Below are 15,687 nucleotides of genomic sequence, written 5' to 3'. Positions count from 1 at the left end.
CGAGGGTGCAGTAGCGGTTATGCATTAAAAAGAACGTAAAGAGACTTTATACCGGCAATCGAGATCTAGACAGTCGAATTTTTGAGAACGGCTTTTATTGAATTTGGCACCTCGATCTACTGGTCCCCACTTTCTCTTTTGGGGATTGTCCGGTGTGGAACTATCTGTGGAGAAAGAAAGCACAAGACATTTTAGTAGTACGGCAGGATATTGACATTGAGTTACTTTATCTTCATGACTGCCGTTGTGACAGGTTGATTCGGGAGTTCTGACTATTTGCTCACCTTAACTTTCCTTTGCTTCCAGTCTGTCGGTGCCTGTTAGGCCAACGAAGCGCCGGCTGGGTTTCTGCGGGGAAAAAGACTTATGGGAAGAACTGTGTACTTACATGGAAGGTTTGAGTGATGCCTGTATCTGTGGGGGTAAAGAGAGAAATAGGATTAGTATTTTTAGTATATTGTAATTGAGTCATTTCATAGAAACACTATTTTATTCTGTTTTAGTAGTGTTTTTGTTTTTTCCTTTTAGTTGTATGTTTGGGGGGGGTTTTCTATTTTAGCGCCGGGGATTAAAGGCGGTTTTAGTTAGGTTAATGTAATTCAAATTGTACTATTTTGTAAATCTCCAGAACAGTCTTCGTGCCCTGACTGGACTTGTATTAATAAATATTGTTGTTACCCGTTTGTGTGGAATTTGTCTTGGGGTCCTGTCGAGCCTGCTCTGGGAGAAAGCGTGAGTAACAAGAGCTCCTCCCTCGTTAATCAAAGGAGGTGGCTTGGTCTTGCGTAGTCACCCCCTAATTACCCACTAGGCGGTGACATCAAAGCAGGGCTACAGAGGTTAATGCCTCTGCTTACAATAGCAAGGACGGCTGCTCTACTAGTGCAGATTCCCAATTCCCAATTCCCAACCCCATTTCCGAAAAAGTTGGGACAGTATGGAAAATGCTAATTAAAACAGAGGAGTGATTTGTAAATGTACTTTGGCTTGTATTTAAACAAAACATTTATAAAGACAAGGTATTCGATGTTTTACCTAAGCAACTGCATAGTTTTTTTTAAGGTAAATGTTAATTTTGAAATTGATGCATGCAGCACATTCCATAAAAGTTGGTACAGGGGCAGTTTAGGACTAATAGCGATGTGACAAGTTGAAATAAGAAGCTGATGTGAAACAGGTGAGGCAATCATGTAATCATAGTATATAAAGTGCCTCCAAAAAAGGCCTAGTCCTTCAAGAACAAGGATGGGTTGAGGCTCGCCAATCTGCCAACAGATGCATCGGCGAATAATCCAACACTTTGAGAACAACATTCCCCAAAGACCAATCGGTAGGATTTTGGGCATTTCACCTTCTGCAGTGCACAATATAATTAAAAGAATCAAGGAATCCAGTCAACTCTCAGTGCGTAAAGGGCAAGGCCGGAAACCACTTCTTAATGCACGTGATCTCCGATCCCTCAGATGTCACTGTCTTAAACCGTCATGAGTCTGTAATGGAAATGCTGCCATCCAGACGTTGTCTTTTCCAGGGACGTCCCTGCATTTTCCAGCAGGACAACGTCAAACCACATTCTGCCTAGATTGCAAGTGCATGGCTGCGTAAGCAGAGGGTGCGAGTGCTAGCATGGCCTACCTGCAGTCCTGACCTGTCTCCGATTGAGAATGTGTGACGCAGGGCGTGTAACTCGCTCACGCATTTTGCAGAGGTGATTGCCAGCAAAAACGCAGTCTTAAGTTAAACCAGCTTCAGCTCAGCTGAGTTCAGTGGCTCAAATGGGGCTTGGGTCCTGATGGCCATCGTGGCACCAGGTGCTAAACGTCCGCCAGAAGTGGGAATACTGCGACCTCGTAGAGGGAGCTCTCGCCTACTGAATAGTGGCTACCACCGCGTCTGACAGACCCAAGGCAAGGCCCAGAGCTGGAGGAGGCCCGGATTGGGGTGCCAAAGCATGCCCTGCACCTGGGACAACAAGTCCGCTCTCACTGGGAGCTGCCAAGGCACTCCATGGGAGCTGCCAAGGCACTCCATGAAGGAGGGCGATCAGGTCTGTGAACCAGAATCTGCGAGGCCTCCGAGGGGCTAAGTGATGCTCGTTCTCTCCTGACCTTCTCCAGGACCACCAGGAGAAGGGGGAATGGTGGGAATGCGTAAAGGAGACGGCCATGTGTGGGTAGCGCGTCGATCCCTAGGGTTCCTGAGCGGTCTTGGACGGAGAACCATAGTGGGCAGTGTGTGGCCGAGGCAAAGAGATCCACGTCCGCCCTGCCGAACCGGCTCCACAGTTGCTGTATCACAGACGGGTGGAGGCGCAATTTCGAGACCGGGGGGCTTCCCCGAGAGAGGAGGTCAGCCGCCGTGTTGGCCAGGCCTGGGGCCTGGGAGGTGAACTGCTCTGATGGAGCTGAACCGTGGCTGCACCCACAGAAGCAGACGGCGCACCAGACAGTACAGTCTCCGCAACCGGAGACCCCCTTGCCTGTCGATATAGGCGACCACCGCTGTGTTGTCCGGCCGAACCAGCACGTCTGTCCAAGGAGTACAGCCTATAGCTCCAGGATGTTGATATGGAGGGCCCTTGCTGGCTCCGTCCACCTGCCTCGGACTCCACGTCCGTTGCAGACTGTTCCCCAACCCTGCTTGGAGACGTCTGTCGTCATAACTGCTCGGTGGAAGACTGGCCCCAGGGGCACACTGAAGGTTAAATAGTGAGGGCTCCGCCACCAAGTAACTGTGACCCGGCGTGTTCGATCGCGGCGAGGATGCATCCTGAGAGAACTGAACCACCATTGCAGCGGCCTCAACTGAAGGAGGCTGAGGGGGAGGGTCTGTGATGCAGCCGCTGAGTTGCTGAATAAGTTGTTGATTTTGTTTTTAGGCAATACGAGGAGGGCAAAAGTCTCTCAAGAAGACAAAGAGAGAAGCTGCATAATGAAATTAATCAACTCCAGAAATCATTGGACAAGCAAAGGAAACTAAAGGAGAAATACAAAAAGATATGCCAGCACTTAAAGAAATACTCAAATTCTTCACAATCTAAATAGAAGGAGCTGACAAAGAAATGCCCTGTAAACTCCATTATCAGGAAAACCATTTGTACCATGAAGCACTGATTTTAGACATCAATATCAAATATCTCATGGCCAGAAAAGAAAAGGACAGGCAAATCATTTCAAAAGTAATAAGAGGGAGGATTGTCAGAAAATACAGATTACAGAGATTTGCAGAGTATGCCCTGGGCTTCTCATGTAGGTGCTGGAAACATCTGCAGAGCAAAAGTCTAAGCAACTTTGACAGGAAGCAGACCAACAGGTTCACAGATGCATTCAATAAAAAGGTGAAGACCTTCTATTCAAGAGACAATGTAAGCAGGATCACAACAGGGAGAAAACAGAGAATCACAAAGAATAAAGTGAAGATGCAAAAAAGGTTGCTGCAAAATATGCTGAAAAACCTGCACATAAAGATGTCTATCAGAGAACCCTGAGAAGCTATCATATTCTCTGTCTTTTTGGGTTGTTCATCCCTCCATCTCATCCACTCCATGAAGTGTTCAAAAGTAAAGATAACTGTAAAGAAAAACGCTAATGGCACACAGGAGAAACTCACAGGGTTGCAACACACCTACTTGCACAGGTTTAAAAGACACTGGTTCAACATTAAACAGCAGTTTGCCTACAGCAGAGAGCTCAAGGAACGGATGTCAATGGATGAGGTCTGGATGAGAAAACTACAAAGAAACATTTGGCAAAACTCAAATAGTGGTGGAATAAATTCAACCACACAACTACTCACAAAGTTGCGCTGTAGTCGATGTTCTATCTCCAGCATGCAACAATAAAAAAATGCACCACAACATGAAATGTCATATACCCAGTACTTCCAATTGCAACGTCATTACCTTTTTTACCCACCATTATGATTATCATTTAAAAACAAAGTCCTTTCTCCTGTCCTTCTTTATGAAATGAGCAATGGCAGGTTCATAAAGCTTGTCTTTTGACTTTAAATCCGAAAGTCCTCGGCAGTTGCCATCGCCATCATTACATACACCCACCATCCAGCTAGCAAGGCTCAAGCGTGAGAAAGCAAGACAAGGCTCGCTATTGGCTCTGAATTAGTGACATATACTTAGGCCCTCTAGAGGGCCTTGAGGCATCATACAATTGTCCCACCTATTACAAGACAGTTTGTGATTGGTTGATTCTACTGTCATTCCAAAATGTTGCTCTAATTGTCAATGACATTGGCTGGTGCCTTCTATTTAAAGCCTGAGGGCCTAGACAATGATTAAGATTAAATCAGTGAAAACAAAATTACAAATTATAATATATAAAAATATATACAGATTTGTATCTATCATTAGGCCCTCTCTGGCATTTTTACTATAGAAGATCTTTGACTGACATGACACTCATCCATTATCAATACAATAGATTCCAGCAAAAGGTGAAATCGGTTCACCAATCCCGTTGTAAGAAAATCCTGGCAAATCCAATCAGAGAGTGGGCACTCCTCCCCCTTAGATATTTCCATATTAGATTTACACAAGCGATGATTGGAGTGATGACGTGTGTGAGAGAGAGTGAGAATGCCCAATTAATAACAGTGTGTCATTCTCAGCATTTAATGGACAAGAAGTAAAAAAAAGAAATATAGACCAACGGCCCACACAGGTCCAAACAGAACGGACCACCATTCTCCCACACTTCCCGATTGCCAGTCTGCCCCTGATAAAAATGTATAGTAATAAGAAATAAAGCATTGCAATAAACATGTATATTAAACATAATAAGCACGACTGCAATGATGATAGTAAAAAGCAATACAAATCATCATCATCATCATAATACAAAATAAACATAATAAATATAGCCAGTCTTAATAATATCAATAAACATGAAAAAAAGAGAAAAAAACATAAATAGATATATAAAACAAAATAATTGTTATAAGGCTTAATAATCTCAAAAAAATATATAATTACAACATAATCAGTCTTAAAACATAAATGCATTCTTACAATAATGAATTAATGAATATCATTAATATTAGTAAAATAAATAAATAAATAAAACCATTAGTAAACATATCCTCATAATAATGTTTATTAGGCATCATAGATAATAATGATATGAGTTAAATAAAACTACAATGATCAAAAAATAATCATAAGGTTTCATAAATAAATACGCCCTCATAATAAGCAAGTCAATGATAAATATCAGCCATGTATTAAGGACTGTACGGTGTATAATAAACACTTACTGCTTCATTATAGCTTTTTAAAAATGTTATATATATAAAAATTATAATACAAATAGTAACAAATTAATCATCTAGATTAATGTTATTGAGATAATTTCATGCCTTGCACCATGTGTTCTCAAGTTTATAACTTAAGGAGAATTATATGTTTTTCAAGGTGTATATTATCTAATAGATTTCTCCATAAAGATAAAGATAGTGAGTCAAAGTCTTTCCATGAAAGTAAGCTTGCCTTTGCAACCAAAAAGATGATAGAATATGTTTTCATTTTTCTATTGGAAGTAATGAGGTGTGTCCAAGAATTACAATTCTGGCTGAAAATTGGATTTTATAACACAGGATTTTAAATAGATGGAATAACATTTTCTGGTGTGATTTTAATATGTAAAATGTGTCATGAAAATGTCTCATCAAGCTGAATATTACTGTAATGCAAAGTCGTTTTGAGCATTCAATCAATTGCAGATCTGCACACTGAAAATGTTGGTAGATTTAAGTTACTGCTTTATTGTGCAGCATAAATTTACATTATATATTCCTAGTTAATTTTGTCCTCTTAGTGACAAATTTGTGATTGTAGTGTTCCAGTTCTATTTTACAGGGTAAACAATGTATGTTCTCTACTTCGGAGCATTTGCAAAAAGACAGTGGGCCCGATATTCAAACTTCACACAATTTCCACACAAAATGACTGCCACGCAAGAAAAATGCGACTTGGCCAAAAAAGGAGAGATATGCAAACATGGCGGAAATCTTTGTGCGACATTGGAATATAGCATTGTTTTCCTGTGTCACAAACCCACTTGCTCCACTGCAAAGTGCGTTATTATACCCACTGTTTGAACACAGTTTTGCGCAGTTATTGGATGACTGCATGATACTAATATTGTGCAAAAATATTCAGTCTATATTCTAATTAAGGCTTTCACGTGCAATATGTGCATGTTACACAATTTAATTTCGTTTGCGCAATATACGCATGTTTAATGTCAGCCCGGAATACATTTGCATCTCATGTTTCCAATTACCAAGTAATTACCATATGTTAATAAGCCATGCCATTAAAGGAACATGACTATACAGGTGGATGAATGAAGGCAGTGTGCTGGACAGAGGCAAGTGCCATGTTTCACAATCTGTTATTTGTACACACACACCTGTCATGGCTACCATCTAGTACTTCCACTTTTCCCCACATCAACCTTTCTTATCAGTCACTTCCCCCAGCTCCCTTCAATCAACATTCCTGAACACCATGTGCACTTCCCTGGATTCCTTGCCTGACCTACCAACTACGACTTTGTTTGCCCGATTGCCCGACCCTTGCCTATGACCACGACCCCATCTTTGCCCTTGATTGCCCCATTCTGCCGGTACCCGACCCACATTACATTATCGTCACTTAGCAGACGCCCTTATCCAGGCCTTATCCATTTATACAGCTGGGTATTTAAGGGTATTCTAAGTGAAGTACCTTGCTCAAGGGTACAACAGCATTGCCCCCACCCAGGATTCTGGTTATGAGTCCAGAGTTCTAACCACGACTCCACAGTGCTGCCCATGCCTGTCTGACCACCTCTACCACGCACCACAACTGGGTCCCACTGTTCCCGTGCCCCAGCGGTACGTTACAAAAAACTTCACCTCCAAATGGACCCAGTGATGCTGACCACCCAGAGGGCCATGCTCGGGAAGCATGAGCAGATGGTCCAGTGGATTGTGAACGCCGTGGACCAGCTGCTTGAGCACCTACCTGAACATCAGCCTGCCCCCTCGGTGACGGCTGATCCAGCTCCTGTTGCTGCCCCTGCAGCTGCTATCCAGCCGGTCCGGCTGGCTGTCCCAGGGAAATACGACGTCTCCCCCGACCACTGTAAGGGCTTTGTACTGCAGTGCCAGCTGTACTTCGCCCACCTGCCCATGTCATTCCCCACTGAAGAGGCTAAGATCACCTTCATCATCACCCTCCTGACTGGGAAAGCACTTGGATGGGCTTCCCTTAGTGCCAGCCGCCTTGGAGCAAGTCAGAGGAGCCCGTTACTTCACCAAACTGGACCTGCGCAGCGCCTACAACCTCATCTGGATTAGAGAGGAGGATGAATGGAAGACAGAGTTCATTACACACTCCTTCCATTACGAGTACCTCGTCATGCCTTTCGGTCTCGCTAATGCCCCTTCTGTTTTCCAGACGTTCATGAATGAGGTTCTGAGATTCTTCCTGCATTAGTTTGTCATCGTGTATATCAATGACATCCTGATTTACTCCACCTCCCTCTCCGAGCACGTTTCCCAGGTGCGCCAGGTGCTCCAGTGTCTGCTGTACAAGGTACTCGACATCAAGGCAGAGAAGTGCGCGTTCAACCGCCAGCGTGTGGGCTTCCTCGACTACATCATCAATGCCAGTGGCGTACATATGGACATGGAGAAGGTGAGCACCGTCACCGACTGGCCACAGCCCCGCACTGTGAAGGAGCTGCAGCGCATCCTGGGCTTTGCCAATTTTTATCGGCGGTTCATCCGCAACTTCAGCCCCGTCGCCTCTCCACTGACCTCTCTATTATAGGGATCCCCCAGAACATTCTCCTGGACTGCCGCTGCCACTGCCGCATTCGCCCGCCTCAAGACAGCCCCCATCCTCAGGCACCCAGACCCCTCTCTGCCATTCATCGTGGAGGTGGATGCCTCTGAATCCAGAGTGAGGGCTGTGCTTTCCCAGCACCACAGAGAGCCACCCAAGCTTCACCCCTGTGCTTTCTTCTGCAAGCTGGCGCGCTGGGCACTGTTCTTCACACAGTTCCTGTTCACATTGACCTACCGTCCGGGATCAAAAAACGTCAAGGCGGACTCCCTCTCTTGCCAGTTCGACTCCTCTCCTGCACCTCAGTCCGCGGAATCCATTCTGTCTCCCACCTGCATTCTGGCTCCCATTCAGTGGAGCATCTGGGACCAGATCCAGCACGGACTCGCCTCTGATCCGGCTCCTTTCACCTGTCCAGCAATTGCTGCACTGGATCCACGCCACTCCTGCCTCCGGTCACCCAAGTGTCAGCTGCACTGTCGCCTTGGTTTGGTCTCTAGTCAAATCTAATAAGGGAAAGCTAACTGGCTCCCCATCAAGCTGTAAAACAAAACAACGCATTTTCCTTGAAAATCAAAAGGTTGACTTGGTTGACTACATTATTGCTAAATTCTCATTGTGGAGTGAAGCTGCAGTTTCTTTTGAAACAGTCACACTATTCCTGCAGAAAACAAGTCAAAGACAGGAAGACTGATGCTGATCAAATCTTCTCTCTGCTCTTCAATTCAAAGTCATTCTTCGACACACATTTTCTGTTCACCCCCAAGCAAAGGAGATGAGAGAAGGCAGCTTATGGAGTTAAGCAAAGATTAGTCCACAATGAGCAACACAGTACAAACTTGTAGAAAGTAAACATCCAACACAATAAAAGTACAGCGGTTGTGTGGAGTATTAATACAAATAAAAACAAAAACACACATCGCATTTTCAATTGTTCATCAACTGTGGTGTCATTAGGAAAACTACCCTTATTAACAATTCATAATTTCTGCTACAGAAAAACTACAGTGTATCAAAAGCTTGTGAAATAAAAGCGCTTTCTGTGTGGCAGTGGAATGATTCTCTAGATTCCCAGGCCAGCATTCCAATGTCTTTCCAAACTATTCCCCAATAATAAGAGTAACACAGTCTTTTAGTCAAACAATCATTGCTTTATTGTAATCAAATTTTAAATTTGACAGATAAAAATATATATATGTAAATAAAACTCTTATTTTCTCTCATTTTCCAGTTCAGGAGGATTGATAGTTAGAGCGACAACAATGAGATTGGTATGATGTGATTGAGTGTTATTGTCTGAGAGGTCACCTAGTGAACATAATGGTGGAGAGAATGGGATGCTACAATTCAAAATGAATGACATAACCGTTATGACGTTGTACTGGGCGGCGTTGTCATAAGGCGTGGAGATAAGTGTCTGGGGTATTAAGGGTTCAATAAGTATAGGGGTCTTTATCAGTGAAGCTCATTGGACACATCTTATACTGTGTGATCTGTGCTCTGTGAATGGCCTTGTACTGGAGTAGGTGCATCTTGGTGGATGTTGACACAGGAAAGGTGTTGGAACAAATCTGTGTCCAGAAGTTGTTATCAGTTGTAATTATTAGGTCAGATTCCCACTGGGTGATTGGAAGATAAATATCATTTTGAAAGCAAGATCAGGGGCATAGCCTGGATTTTAGGGCTCCATGAAAGAAAAAAAAAGTGCCGTGAGGGGGGGTGCTGCCGAGGTGCGGTCCAAGTTCCAAGTTGCGGATCGCGGCATGGATAGGGAGAGGGTAAATCACAGGTCCCTGCTGCTTTATATTGTTAAAGCAAGGCTGTTTTTTAATGGATTTGGTCATTAATGGGAGTTGACCAATCAAACATTCTGATTGTTCAATATATATCCATGAATTGTGATTCAAATGAAATTGACATGAAAGAGCTCTGATAGCTTGGTTGAGATGTTGATACCGAGAGATGTGATATTAGCGGAGGATAAAGGGATTCTATTTCATAAAGGGATCTATTTTCATAAATACAGGTGATGATATGTGCCAGAAGTGCTTGTCTCTTGATCTCTTGATTTTTTTTTTAATTTATTTTGTTTGATGAAAATTATATTCTCTTCCCTCTCAGTACTACTTTAGCAGTTTCCCAAAGCATTATTTGTGAAATGTCTGGAGATTCGTTTAGTTCCAAAAAGGATGCCCATTCTCTCTTAATAAAGTGTTGAAGTCAGTGTCCTTTAGCAAAGATACTCTGAAGCGCCATATGGTGTTGGGTCTTTGGCGTGACAGTCTGATAAATCAAAATTAATTGGTGCAATGGTCTGATATAATAATATGGTGCATTTTGTATTGGATATTTTAGAGAAGGTGGAGTGTGCTGTGAGAGAGCGATGCAGAGCTGAGAAATATGTGTTTTCACTTGCTGATGTTTTGAAGCCAAGACCAAAGTCAGTCATGTACTGTCTAATGGTTTCACAGGAGTTCCAGGCTCTGTGTTATTTGTGTTATTTGATCTGTCTATTAGAGGGCTAATTAAATCACCCCCAATAATACAGGAGCTGCAATTCGGACTTTGCTATAACTCTGCAGTGTCAGCAAGATAAGTGGGGTCCCGGGCCACTGTTTGCTTGTTTCTCCCCTCTGGATAATCTTTAGAGCAGTTAGAGTGGAGTGGGGGGGTTAGACAGGGGACTAACTAAGGGTGCTTCCAGTGGCTTCTTTGCATCATTCACTGTCCAGTCTGTCACAAGGGAAAACTGTACTGCATTGGGGTGGGCTGGGACATTACTTTCACGTGTAGCCTGTTTACAAATTGTGTGGGCTGAAGGGTGAAGGCCAGTCTTCATCCTTTTCTTCGCTGCCAGTCTGCTGAGGCTGCGCTGGGCCCTTCAAGGTCACCACCACATGCCCCCGGGTCTTCACACCTCTCCCACTGAGTCCAACGCCTAGGCCTACACCCAGGGAGATAGCCTGATTCCTCTCCTCCATCTGGTCGAAGTATCTACACAGGCAGGGCTGCTGGGAGAGGGCGTCAGCGTTCATGTGGCACCTCCCTGCTCTGTGCTCCACTGAAAAGTCATAGCCCTGCAGGACCTTGAACCAGCGAGCCATCTGTTCTTCTGGCTCCTTAAATTTCAGAAGCCAGGTCAGCGAGGCGTGGTCCATCCAGAGCCTGAACCTGGTGCTGTTCAGGTAGGGGCGGAAGAGGCAGATGGCCCTGACTACAGCCAGGAGCTCCCGCTGAGTCATGCAGTAATTGCTGTGTAATGTCCTGTGACAGCACTGCCAGAACGAAAGGCTGCTTGGGGTCAGGGTAGGCCAGGACAGGGGGCGTGGACCAGGGCCTCCCAGAGCTGGGTGAAGGCAGCTTCGCACTCCGGTCCCCCAGTAAAAGGTTGTCCCTTCTCTGTGAGGCGGTGCAGAGGGCTGGCAATGCTGGTGAAGTCTTGCATGAACCGGAGACCAACTCCAGGATGCTTCTCAGTTCTGTCACGCTCCCAGGGACAAGGGGGTACGAGTCCTTCTGGGTGATGTGATTTGACTGTTCATAGTCCAAGCAGAACCGCAACGACCCCTCCTTTTTCTGCAGAAGGACAGTTGGGACAGACAACGGGCTATTAGAGGGTTTATAAACCCTGCAGCGGCCATCTCCCTGACCTTCTCCTCCGCTGCTGCTCTCTTGGCAAAGAATACGGATGGCCATGTCGTGCTGCACCAGGTCCGTCCGTGTGCAGTCCTCATCCTGCACTGCGAACAAGTCCTCATTCTCGGCCAGCACCGCCTGAAGGTGCTGCTTTTGTTTGAGGTCCAGCCCCTCACTGCTCCTCTGAAACAGCTCCTGCACCACCTGATGGTCTCCGGAGAAGGCGGCAACTGTGTTGGCAGGCGTTGGGGGTTGAAAGCGCGGGGCCCCCTTGTGGTAAAGTCAATTTTGGATGCCGGTTGGGTTGTCATCTGCTTATGGTGGGTGTGAGCATGGGGCCCCTGAGCGTGGCTCCAGGCGTGAAGGTACAGTTGGGGGCCTAGGTCTGCACCTCTGCCTGTTGACTACAGTCCACCCCTTGTTCTCCACAACAGCAGGCAGCAATGGGGCCATGTTTGTGTAGGGCCCCCACTCTGCCCCTCATGTGGGGCTGGAGGACTGATGCGAGCAGGGTGTGGAGAGCGCTGCGGTAGGGGTTCAGCACTGACAGATGACAAGGGGTGACAGCGCGGCGATGTCAATACAGCCGAAGAGGAAGAGGATGTTGATGAAGATGGTGGGGGTGAAGACCCGCTGAGGTAAGTCCCCCTCTGTGGCTCACAGAGACAGGTCTGTCCTGATGTCCTCCTCGTCCACACCTTTGATGTAAGTACATAGTTACTGAGGCAGGAGGACTTCGACGAAACCCTTTTGCTGCCTCCAGCTCTAGAAGCATGTCTCCAAGCTCTCTCAGCTTCAGATTGTCTTTGTTTGTTATTTTTGGAAAATGTTAAATTTTCTTCAGAAGTGCATATTCGATAACTTCTGGTGCACCACAGCAGTCTTCCAGTCTCTGCCATACCATCACAAGCCCTGCTGTTGCATTGTGAACATGCACTGATCTGATTCTCCTGGCCTGCTCAGATGACTCGGGCTCGAGCCATTTGGAGAGGAGGTCTAGCTCTTCTCTGGCTGTAAGATTTAAGTCTTGGGTGCTGCTACGGAAGTATGACTTCCAGGCCCAATCGTTTTCTGGGAGGTCGTCAAATTTCAGAAGGCCAGAACTCACCATTTGACGACGTATCCGGTATTTCGTTATGTCTGTAGCTCCTGCTGTAACAGGTGAATATTCTTTGGGAGCAGCAGCAGAGCATGGTTGTGGCTGGTGAGACAGCAGGGGAGTTTGATCGGACCCTCTCTGGCTGTGTGGTTGTTCTCCTACACTGCTAATCTCTCCTCTGTAGCCTAGAATTGTGTTCTGATAAAGGGAGATTATATCACTTTTCTGCAGGTTTCCTGAAGGACCAACAGACAGGTCACGGGTTACCTCTCTGCAGTGTCTGATGGCCGAAGAGGTTGGATGCTGATGTGCAGAATGGATCCACTCCTCCTGTAGCTGGGCCCACCGTGTAGTCAGTGTTTTTACTGTTCTGCCCTCACAATGTGTCTGAAGTACAAGGCTTGGCAGACAGTGAACAGCTTCTCAATACAGAATCAGGAGGCAGGAGCGCTTGTACTCTGAAATCTGTGTTAGAAAATGATCTGCACACACAGACGAATACAAATGTAGACAGATAGATTTCAATCACGAGCTAACAGGAAAAAAGGGCCTAGCTAGCCTCAAACCACTTCTACTGTCACTTTGTTTTAAAGAGTATTAAAATAAATCAATATACAACTGTTTGCATATACAAGGCAATTATATATCCGTAGAACATCGTAAAACACAAATATATAGACATTACATAAAAACGTCAGATAATTTGCATGGCACAGACGGCTATCGCGCTAACACTTCCTATAACGCTCCTCAGCATAGATTCATTTATTGTCATGGTAACCATACAGACTAAATAAACATTAAAATGTGAAACTAACGTGAAACAGCACTTGAATCAGTGAAAACAGGCTATAATTATTTAAAAACGACAGTTTACTTACAGACTTCTCTTTCCAAGGCCTGTTATATAAGAAAAGGTGGAGCTCATTCTCGCTGCTTCTCTTCAGATTCGTTTATAGCAGAAGGAGTCCTGCACTGGAAGTTAGCGGGATCCGCTGCAGTAGTAAAGTGTAGTGTAAAGAAACAAAACAATATAATACTATGTACAGACATATATACAGCTGTCAGAACAACGGGGAAAACTCACATTTCTTGCTGTGAGGTGGGGGGGCCTCTTCACTGGTCACTCGAAGGCTGATCTGACATCCCATCGGCAAATGGGGCAGGATGTGTTGTCCTGGAGGAGAAGAAATCAAAACAAAATTAACTTCAAAATGTCTCAAAGTGTAAATCCACTGATTGGACTGCAATAAAACAGATCTCCTAGGATTAAACGATTGGCAATGGAAATCGTGTGTTTTTCTCACTCAACAGCAATACTAATTAATGATGTTGCTTGATGTGGAAACAATATGAATTTCAGTTATCAGTGCAGCTGACACAGCACACACAACTGACATTATAAATCACACAGGAGCAACCAGTCGTCATTTCCAAACATTCCTGACCTCTTATCCTGTGTAGAAGTGTCATCCTGTGCAGAGAGCAGGGAATAAAACTAACACCCGCCACAAGTGGCCAACAAGTGTACGGGAACTCAACTTTTAGTTTCAGATAGAGTATTTGTCAGTATGTTTCAAAATACGAATTCATTTGTTGACGTTGTAGTGTTGGTATGTTAGTTGGTTTGGAAAACCGCAATATCATGTTTTTGAAAATATATGGCATCTGGACAGTCTTCGGTCCAGGAGGACATGTTTCATGGAGAACAATGAAGCAGAAGCAAGGTGGTTAAGGATGTGGAAAAATAATGACTTTTAATTACTTTTCATGGTCATAAATCCTGACTTTTTAATTACCTGGATCAAAGTGTTTCAGAATTATAATATGACAGAAAAGGAAAGAGGAGCAACAAACACATGAATACACACACAGCCAGCTATTGCTCTTTATTCTGTACTCACTGGAACTCGAAAGCACAGTTGTGTTTCTGAACGCAGAGCGTCAGTGTGAGTGTGGTGTGGAGAGGAAAAGTCAATCGTTTAGACAAGTATATTGTATAAATTAGCTATAGATAGTTCTTATACATTTTGTATTTCGCTGTTGTGACCAGAAAACATTGCCACAAGGACGCTAATGTTAAGGCATTTTCATTGCAGCTCACATTGCAAAACTGCAATTGATGAAAATGTATAAAAAATTTAAAATAAAAACTTATTGGTCAGTCATTTACATCTGTAATTGCAAAATATTCCATTATGAAGCAAATAGTCAGAACCTTTATAGTTAATTTGAAATTGTGACAATAAACAGTTGTGATAATGTTGGGAAACAATAATACAAGAGTCTGACACGATGCGTGCGAGTTGACAGGTCTGCTATTATTATGCCATTTCCATACGGCTTCTAATAATGTAGATATTTATTTAACAAAGTGGTTGTGTTAGAGAAGTATTCATCAATTGCATCAATTACAACGTATTCATTTGTGTTGAAACGATTTGCGATAGATACACGCATTTTCTGCTGCGTAGCGGAGATTCTGCTGAAGAGAAACGTGCGGTTTGTTTACAGTGCGTCTTTGCTGGCGTGCGGTATTGACCACTGGAAACAACATCACTGTCTGTCATCATTCCTAGAGATGATATATTTTTTACCCAGCCACAGACCGTGACTCTATGAATATCTAGCCAATCCAATGAAATCCTTTTAATGACGTGCAGAAACCCAGAGAAGGGAGTAGCACTGAAGAGGAAGAGGAGTATGAAGAGCAATAATGTGTCACCATATAACACCCCTTCTCATGTGTTGGTTTAGTGCGTTTATACAGATCCCCATTAGCTACCATGTTATTGCACATGTGATTGATTCATTTGAAAACGATGCTCCTGCCTCTACTAGCAAGTGTTATAATTCAATACAATGCAATGTTTTGATCAAAGACCTTATAACACTTGCAAATAGAAACTGTGTGGGAGCATCTTTTTCTATCCAGATCCTTTTCCCTCACACACACACCTGTCTAGTCTATACAGGTGTGCAATTAGCTTTTGTTATGGTGATTGGTTCATTACCTGAATAAATGCAACGTCTTAACATGTTCACCACACATTTACGCACCCTCTTGCATTTTTGCTGAGGTTTTCCTTTGGCTGGTAAAAATACC

Source organism: Amia ocellicauda, chromosome 11 (assembly GCF_036373705.1).
Source record: "Amia ocellicauda isolate fAmiCal2 chromosome 11, fAmiCal2.hap1, whole genome shotgun sequence".
Classification (NCBI taxonomy): Eukaryota; Metazoa; Chordata; class Actinopteri; order Amiiformes; family Amiidae; genus Amia; species Amia ocellicauda.
This window is presented reverse-complemented; position numbering follows the sequence as displayed.